The 9,749-nt window shown below is 53.7% G+C and overlaps 1 pseudogene; it reads right to left on the reverse strand.

Moving 5' to 3' along the window:
- Positions 1-9,356: 9,356 nt before the first annotated feature.
- Positions 9,357-9,465, reverse strand: LOC148663407 (5S ribosomal RNA; annotated as a pseudogene).
- Between the last annotated feature and the right edge of the window lie 284 nt (positions 9,466-9,749).

Here is a 9,749-nt window from a genome sequence, read left to right on the forward strand (position 1 = left end):
TCGTGTGCTCTTTTCCTCCTCTTCCACAAGACTGGGAACTGATATCCACATCACTTCGCAGCGTCTGCTTATGGCAAACGATGGAATGTGACTAATGACTGAACGAGCCTGGTGAATTCTCATCACGTGGCACAATGAGAGCGTGCAGTCAGCTGTCCAAGGCGGCAACCTCATTGCTCGTTCAAAAGAACACGTACTGAAAACTCATCACCACTGTGTCGTAGATGAGCACCGCGATCGCTTGTTGTCATGCGTCCTTACTTGGGAAATGCAGAAGCAAAAACTGCCCTCTCTCAGCCACCGAAACGTGTGCGGCTCGCCTTGCGCTCTCTGCGCCTCACATATTTGTCGAGCTGTCTGCTCTTCTTTCTGTTGAAGTAATCAAGTTACGGGGCGTCCTGCAGCCTATGATGTTCTCACTGAGAGCTTTCAAGATTTGAAGGAAAACTACGAGCTTGATGGCTCAAGTCGAACGAATGTGATTGTTAAGCAATCGATGATCAAATGCACGTCTTCTAACAATTCGTGAGAGTATTATCAGCACTGTTTTCACTCGGATATACTTTTCACTTGCTAAGCTGACAAATTGGACGAGAAAATGCCGGAGACGCACTCAGTGCAGACTCAGGTTGGGAAGGAGGTGTGGCCCTTCAACGCTTGACAACTGAAGGACATTCTCTCCGCAACGGAGGAGCACCTGTCAGAAGTCGCAGAAGCTAAACAAGAGCACCGGGCTTCCGGAGATCCAAACTCAGACCTGGAGGATGCGGGCATCGATCCCGCTACCTCTTGCATGCTAAGCGAGCGCTCTACCATTTGAGCTAATCCCCCTCGTTTCATGTGTCTCGGCATCATGTCTTACCGCCTCTGCCCCTCTTACCGGGCACCGCCCACTGCCCTTGGTCTGCAAGGCAGTCCTTTCAAGTGCGATGACGACGCTGAGACCTTCGTTGCCTATTGTACGAGCTGAACTTTTGTGCTCATCAATTCAACGCTCTTTCCATCAACTCATCTTGTCTTTTGACGCTTCGTGTTTTGCGCTCCTTTGACTATCGGCATATCGGGTGACTGCAAACACTGAAGTTCTTGCTTACGGAGTGTGGAACATTGTTTTCAAGTGATCGCTGTTCTGTCATGTTGACGCCGAGTGAATCTTTCTTTGGCAACATGGGCAGGCTGTCAGCAGTGCGAGCGAAAGTAATGGCAAATTTCTTGACTTATTTCTGAATGTGAATGTTCTTTAGAAAAGGGATGCGGCGTTGCTTGTCGCCCGTGTAAAGGTCACGCATTCCAGACGTGGTTATGAGCGAACAGTTGCCGCAAGTGTTTGAAAAGAGCAAGAGAGGAAGCAGCCCTGCCCCGTGTGAGGATCAAACTCAGGCCCTTCAGATGACGAGACTGACGCACTACCAATTACGCCAACAAGCCCAGCTGCAGTACACACACCGGAAAGTTTGCCTCACATGGATTTCAGTCGCCCGTTCCCTAATCTTTAGACGCCCTCTGCTGAATGTTGCATTTGGTGCCGATACATTTTTGGTCTGTTTCTGTTGCGAGTCCGTCTTTCAGATCTCACCTAGCACAAGTCTCTGTGGCTGAAGTGGCCTCTCTGCTTCAGCATCGTGCCCTCACTCAGCCATTAAAAATGTCACTCGGACTTCTGACATGCTGACATGAAATGTCAAGAGAGAGGGGCGGAGTGACGCTTAAGCCAGAGAGAAGATGAAAAGGGGGCGTGGCTGCGAAACGCTTGACAGCTGCACGATGCTCTCCATGTAAGGCGGGACCACAGGCTAAAGGACACCTTTCGGCACATCAAGCTCTAAGCACACACCTGGAGGATGCGGGAATTGATCCTGCTATCTCCCACATGCAAAGCAAGCGCTGTACCATACAAGCCAACCCCCCTCGCTGGGACTTATGCCTCGGCGTCACCTAGTGCCGCTTGTTCCCCTCTTACCGGGCACAGTTCACTGCCCTTCGTCTGCAAGGCAGTCGTGTAATTGCAGCTTTCTTGACTTATTGATGAAGGTCTGACTGGACGAGCGAATGGCGCCTCTCCCCATCCTCAAGCTCGCTGACAGATTGAAATGGAAAGTGCTGCTGTGGCTCGTGGGTCTAGTGGTATGATTCTCGCTTAGGGTGCGAGAGGTCCCGGGTTCAACTCCCGGACGAGCCCTCGTGTGCTCTTTTCCTCCTCTTCCACAAGACTGGGAACTGATATCCACATCACTTCGCAGCGTCTGCTTATGGCAAACGATGGAATGTGACTAATGACTGAACGAGCCTGGTGAATTCTCATCACGTGGCACAATGAGAGCGTGCAGTCAGCTGTCCAAGGCGGCAACCTCATTGCTCGTTCAAAAGAACACGTACTGAAAACTCATCACCACTGTGTCGTAGATGAGCACCGCGATCGCTTGTTGTCATGCGTCCTTACTTGGGAAATGCAGAAGCAAAAACTGCCCTCTCTCAGCCACCGAAACATGTGCGGCTCGCCTTGCGCTCTCTGCGCCTCACATATTTGTCGAGCTGTCTGCTCTTCTTTCTGTTGAAGTAATCAAGTTACGGGGCGTCCTGCAGCCTATGATGTTCTCACTGAGAGCTTTCAAGATTTGAAGGAAAACTACGAGCTTGATGGCTCAAGTCGAACGAATGTGATTGTTAAGCAATCGATGATCAAAAGCACGTCTTCTAACAATTCGTGAGAGTATTATCAGCACTGTTTTCACTCGGATATACTTTTCACTTGCTAAGCTGACAAATTGGACGAGAAAATGCCGGAGACGCACTCAGTGCAGACTGAGGTTGGGAAGGAGGTGTGGCCCTTCAACGCTTGACAACTGAAGGACATTCTCTCCGCAATGGAGGAGCACCTGTCAGAAGTCGCAGAGGCTAAACGAGAGCACCGGGCATGCTAAGCGAGCGCTCTACCATTTGAGCTAATCCCCCTCGCTTCATGCGTCTCGGCATCATGGCTTACCGCCTCTGCCCCTCTTACAGGGCACCGCCCACTGCCCTTGGTCTGCAAGGCAGTCCTTTCATGTGCGATGACGACGCTGGGATCTTCGTTGCCTATTGTACGAGCTGAACTTTTGTGCTCTTTCCATCAACTCATCTTGTCATCTTACAGTCTGGGTAATTGGAGACTGCACTGTTCTGCTTCCTAAGGTCATATACGGGTTTTTCGCATGAAGCCGTATTGAACAGTATTTCTCGCATTGTGAACATGTGCACACAGCGGTCCCCCGGGTTCCAGTTAGTGCGTAATTACGCATCGATGAAAAACGAAATTAGCTCACTGAAAGTTTGATGTAGAGAATGTGGAAATTTCCACAAGTTGTGGTCTTTAAAATGCATTTGGTTTGAAGACGTTCTGGTCTTCCATTGTGAAGATATGGACAAAACAATATTTGAGCGTGGTAAAAAAAAGTCATAAAAATGGCAAAGTGAAGGCTGAGAAAGCATTCATAATGCATTTTATACACAAAGCAAGTGTTTTTGTAACTCTAAGAGATTTCGCGAAAGCACTACAGGTGTGCCAAAATCGTTTTTGAACTTCAAGCTAACTTTACCCCGGTCTTAGAGAAAGGACTGCCTCTCACTTCTCTGTGTTTTCTTTCACAGCGCTGTGCACTTTTTCATTGCTCTCGCTTTCAGAGCCTCTGCACAGCACACGACTCGACATCAGGAAGCACATTGAAGTGAAAGCAGAAAGCGCTGCGACATGCACTGTGCAGATCCCGCCACACTAAGAGGTGAGTGGGTCTGTTCGATCACAGCGCTAGGCGAATCCCCAAACAGTGTGCGTGGCAACAAAAAAAGCTGCTCTGTTTTGAACTGGGGACATTCCACATGTGAGGCTAACGTGATAACCACTACACTCTGGAAACGGTGGGAAATTGTGCCCAGTGGCCCAGTGCTGAGCTACGCCAATGCTATTCAGGGGCTATTCAGGGGCCAATGCTATTCGATGTGAATTGAATGCTATTCAACTCGCCAATGCTATTCAGGGGTGGAAAAGGGTGGAGCCGTGTGTGTCTTTTGTTCAAAGACACCCCCATCTCAGAGCCGGAAGTACAGGCCTTCCTCCCGCAGGTCCACAAAGATGTTATTTTTTAAGAAGATCCTGCGAAAGTCGGCCATCCGCCTCTCAGCCCTGCAGTAGGCCAGGCTGAGAGAGAAGCAGTCCTTCACCCTGGCAATGCACAGCCTGACAAGGTCTGGCTTCAGGCCATTGTACATCATGAGGTTCCTCCTCTCCCAGACAGCTGTCCTCGTTAGGCTGAGGAAGAGGTTCACTAAAATGGCGTTAACCCCCCTCTCAGACCCGCGGTACCCAAAGAGGAACAGCTCTTTCCAGGGCACCCCGTCAAGAACAGCTCCTCGAACAGAGCGAAACAGGCCATCCAGCAGAACAGTCAAGTACGCCCTGGCTCGAGCTGGGGGAAGATCTTACCCCAGAACACCTCTGAGACCGGCACTCTGAAGCGTTTCGCCACCATCAGCCTGTAGAACATGCTGGTGGTGAACCCCAGGAGGTCCACCCCACGGTCCCCCCACTTCACCCTCAGCTCCGGCCAGGCCGGGCCTGCTGCCCCGTCTTGTAGATGGAGCTTCTCCAGCCAACTGTCCGGGAGACCGAGTTTGAGCTGCTCGTAATCCTGACGGATCTTACTGACAGGCAGCTCGTCGTCGACCTCTCGCACAGCGTCGACAATAGCCTGGGTGGGCAGAAATCCGTCCTTTACTTCATAAAGAAGATCCTTGACCTTGGATATGCCAGCCTCGTAGAGCTGCCTGTTCCATCGAGACACCAGCAGGGGGTCGAGGAACAGAGGCTGTTCCAGAATCTGGGCCCGGGTCTCCGGCGTGTAGGAGACATGCTGGGACATGAACTACCCCCTCGCCAGCAGGACCTCCCTGTAAAAGGAGGGCAGATGTTTTATCAACCCCGGAGTCAGCCTCACCAGGAGAGTCTCCTGCCCCAAGCCCCCGCAAGTCTCGAGGTAGCTTCCCATACCAATCTTCCAAATGCTGACATTATCCAGGTCAAGGAACTTCTTCACTTCTTTCAGCCTAAAGCTTTTCAGCTTCAGGCCTACATCACACAGCTTCAGCCCACCCCTGGAGATTTTCCCAATGAGGGTGTCATGAGTGACCCGCGGAGGCTTCCCCTCCCACACGAATCCCACCACCAGTTGCCTAATCTCATTCTCTACCCGTTCAGGAAGAGGCATCACAGACAGTGGGTACCACAAGAGGGACAGGCACAGTGTGTTAACGAGCAGGACCCTTCCCTTTAGGGTCAGGGACCTGTGTCTCCACCGATTTAATTTGCCCTCATCTTAATGAGCTTCTCCTTCCACAGGAGAAGCCCAGTGGCCTGCTCATCAGCGTTAATGTAGATGCCAAGGACCTTCAGGTGACCCGTCTCAACCCTGAAAGGGTAACCGAAGAGCGGGGCAAGGTCTGCCCTCCCCACCGGCATGACCTCAGACTTCTCCAAGTTTACCTTGGCGCCCGAGGCAGCGCAGTAGGCCTGCACCACCTCTAAAATGGCCGAGATCTCCGCCACCTCTGCCAACGTCAGTCTGGTGTCGTCAGCATATTGGTAGATCAACGAGGTGGCGGTGCCCCCAGGCAAGGTCACTGGAAAGAAGCTTGTGAGGGAACCATTCACCTTGACACAGCTCACAATCCCCTTGTACACGAGCCTCACCCAGGAGATGAAGGCCTCGCCGAAGCCAAAGCTCTTCAAGACCTCAAACAGGAAGGAATGCTCCACCCTGTCGAAGGCCTTCTCCTGGTCCAGTTTCAGGACGTATCCACCCCTCGGCTGCTCCCGCATAAGGTCCACAACATCTCTGATGGAGCACACCGTGTCCGCGATGTCTCTCCACTTGAAGCAGTAGGTCTGCGAAGGCGACAGGATCCTGGGCAGAACCTTCCCGAGCCTGAGGGAGAGAACACGAGTTAGTATCTTATAGTCTGTGTTCAACAGACTGATCGGGCGAAAGTTTTTCAAAAGGGAGGGATCCCCCTGCTTTTTGTAGACAAGAGAGATCACCCCCCTTCTCATAGATGGGGTCAGAGCGCCGGTCCTGGCAATCTCCTGGAACACCTCCAGAAGGAGGGGCCCCAGGGACTGCTGAAAGTGTCTGTAGAGCTTGAAGGAGAGCCCGTCCCACCCAGGGCTCTTGTTAGGAGACGAGCCCCGAAGTGCTTCAAGCACTTCCTCCAAGCTCAGCGCACTGTCACAGAGCTCACGATCGCTCTGTGACAGGCGGGTACTCACCCAAGCCAGCATGGCCCGGGTCTGCTGCTCATCCACCACTTCGGCCAGAACAAGGCGCTATAAAAAGAAAACACCTCATTCCTAACGGCCTCGGGGGCAGAGAGCCGCACACCGTCCTCTCCCACCAGCTCCTCGATGAAGGAGCTGCGCTGCCTCTCCTGCTCCAGGCCGAAAAAGAACCTCGTTCTCTTCTCGCCCTTGGCAAGATACTGGGCTCTGCTGCGCACCCTGGCTCCTCTCCACTTCTCCTCCTCCAGGGCTTGCAGCTCACCCCTCAGCTCCAGCAAGAGCTCGCAGCCCCCGCCGTGATCTGCCAGGAGCCCGAGCTCTGAGGTGATCCGAGCCCGAAGCTGTCTCTCCCGCCTGGCCTTCTCCCGCCCCCGGGACAGGCCATACTAGATACTGAACTCTTTGATGGCGTACTTGAGATTATCCCACCAGACCAGCTTTTCTGACCTATACAGGGGACACTGTAGCTGCTGCCGGATAAGGTCTTCTATGCCCTGACAGAATGAAGCCTCCCCAGGAGCGCCTTATTAAAGCACCAGAGGCCGGGGCACCGGTCCTCCTGTGCCCCTGCTAGAGAAAAGTGAAGCACAGCATGGTCGCTCAGGGTCATGAACACATAGCGCATCTGGCTCAGGCACGGGAAGAGACTCATGTGCCCCTGCAACAGGTCGATCCGGCTCTGTCTCAAGACACCTTCGACGACCTGCCGCCGAGAAAAGTCCCTCCGCGCACACTAAGCCTGACGCCACGCATCCACGAACCAGTGAGCTTCCGCACTGCGCTCCAGGAAGCTGCGAGCAGCACTGCTCTTAAAGGTCATCCCAACCGCGACATCGAGCGCACTCAGTGCACAGTTAAAATCTCCGACGACCAGCCCTGGCTGCTGAAAGAAGCTCGCCTCCAGCTGCTTGAAGAAGGCGAGCCGCTCAGCTTCCCCATTGGGGGCGTAGATGTTGCTCAGCAGCACGGACTGTCCAGGAAACCCAAGACAGACCTGCAGGAGCTGGCCCTACGTGTCGCGGTGCAGGAGCCTTACGCTCTCGTACACTCCCCTCCTCACCAGCACAGCCACCCCCCTCCTGCACAGGCTGGAGGTGTTGCTGTAAAACAGCTCCCCGTCCCACTGTGCTCGCACCTTCCGGACACACTCCTCGTCCCAGAAGGTCTCCTGGAGGCAGACAACATCCGTCCGCCCCAGCAGAGCTAACACTGCCCCCAGCTTTGCTCAGTCCCTCAGCCCGTTGGAGTTTAAAGAGGCGAAAGTTGCCATCACGCATATGGCCATAAGAGTGAAATTAATTCTCCGGCCCGCGCGACAGTTCCCCCGCCCTTTCTGCCACATTCTCATTGCCAACACTTGCCCACAGCTGGGGAACCGCTGACGGTGATGGTGGTGGTGGTGCTGGTGCCGTCGCCTCCTCCCTCTGCCTCTCTCCCTGCACAGGCTTGGGTGTCAAAAGCCCACTGGTACGCTGAGGGGCAGCCTCTGGTGGTGGTGGTGCCCGTAGGATCTCAGCTGCACCACGCTGCACCGCCGCATGTTGTGGAGCAACCTCCCTCTGCTTCTCTTGCGGCACAGAGTGGGATGCAGCAGGATTGTTAGGGCAACGGGGCGCCTCTGCTGGTGGAGATGCTGGCTGGTCCCCGGCTCCTTTCTGCTGCGCTGTACCCAGGATTGGAGGGGCCTCCTCTGCCTCTCCCCCATCACCGGCTGGGGCGTTGCTGGCTCACTGGGGTCCTGGGGCGCCGCTGCTAGCAACTCTCCATGCTCAGCTGCAGTGGCCACTCGTAGTCCATCTTCAACCCCCTCAGCGTTGCGGGCAGCTGCTCCTGCGGCGGCTGGATCTTCCGGCTCTGGCTCGCAGTTGCAGCTCATGAGCGCATGGAGGCAGTCCGGGCACTTGGCAGCGGTGCATTTCCTGGCGCGATGGCCGGGCTGTCTGCACTCATAGAAGAGGAACTCAGGGCAGTCCTTGGCGATGTGCCCCAAGTCCAGGCAGACATGACACACCCTTTGTTGCTGGTCGTGGAGGACCCTGAAGTACTGCCCCCCCTCTGCCGTGGCGAAGCAGGTGCTGTATGGCAACGAGGCTACATGATCGGGAAAGCGAATCCGAACAAACCTCGTGCCATCAGCAATGGTGGTCCCGGGGTAGTGGCGCATCCTGATGTCCGAAATGACTCTCACCCCCCAGCTACTCAGCTTCTCCTTGATAGTCTAATCTGAGATATATGCCGGGAGGTGGAGGAAGGACACCACTACCTCCTTCCGCTCCAGCCAGCGGCAGTAGCAGGGTGTGCCCTGCACATCCAGCCCCACAGCCACCGCGTCCGCATGTTCTTTTGAGTCCAGACTCAGTTCAAACTCTTTTGGCGTCCGGGGGTGGCAGGCAAAAAGAGAGCCCTCCCCACAGACGCCGTACACAACTGCGATAATAGCACCCGCAGACGGTTTCTCCACGTCGCTCACATCCACCACAACAGTATGCGCCCTTGCAAAAACCCGCCAGGGGGGTTGGTCCAAATTCCTCATCCTTCTCTTACCTACACCACTGTCCTCCTCCACTACAATAACATTCTCTGCCTCCATGTTTTTTCCTTCCATTAAAACACAAACAGGACTCAGAAAGCAACAAAAAAGCAACAAAAAAACCCCAAAAGTCTCTCCCCTCCCCAAACAGAGCTAGGCTGAAGGGGAGGGCTTCAAAAATCAACCAAAAACACCAAAAAAACACAAAAAAACAAAGTCTAACTTAAGACAAACAAATCCTCTGTTCCTCTTCTTCTTCTCCTTCTTATAGAGAGAACAGCTCCGTCACCTCTTTTACGACGCTGCTTTTTTGAGAGCTGCTGCTGTGCTTTGACATCTGAGCTCTGTGGAAAACGATCTCAATACAATTCTGAAAAACGCGACTCCCCGAACGCCAGCCGAACAAGTCTCCACAGCGGAAGCGCTGTGTCTCTTTTCAGCTGGCGATAAACCTTTCCTCGATCCTTTGCGGACTTGTAAAACTGTTCATGATCAGTTTTACAAGCTCCTGCGCTTAAAAGCTTACAGCACCTGGTATTCCCAGGCAGTCTCCCATCCAAGTACTAACCAGGCCCATCTCTGTTTATCTTCCGAGATCAGGCGTGCTCAAGGGGGTGTGGCCGTAAGCAAGAGCAAGGATCGCTGGCACCCTTCTTATAGAGAGGACAGCTCCATCACCTCTTTTACAACGCTGCTTTTTTCCCTTGCGTTTTTCTCTTCTTCCCACGTTCTCTCTCTTCACTGCCTTCGTCCCCGCTCTATTTCACTTCAACCTTTCACTCTTGCTTCCTTCCAATGAGGACGGAGCTGTGGGAGAAAGGGCGCTATAGAGGATCGCTGTGGAGAGCTGCTGCGGTGCTTTGACATCTGAGCTCTGTGGAAAACGATCTCAATACAATTCTGAAAAACGCG

Source organism: Lepisosteus platostomus, chromosome 5 (genome assembly GCF_059453375.1).
Source record: "Lepisosteus platostomus isolate fLepPlt1 chromosome 5, fLepPlt1.hap1, whole genome shotgun sequence".
In the NCBI taxonomy this organism is placed as follows: domain Eukaryota; kingdom Metazoa; phylum Chordata; class Actinopteri; order Semionotiformes; family Lepisosteidae; genus Lepisosteus; species Lepisosteus platostomus.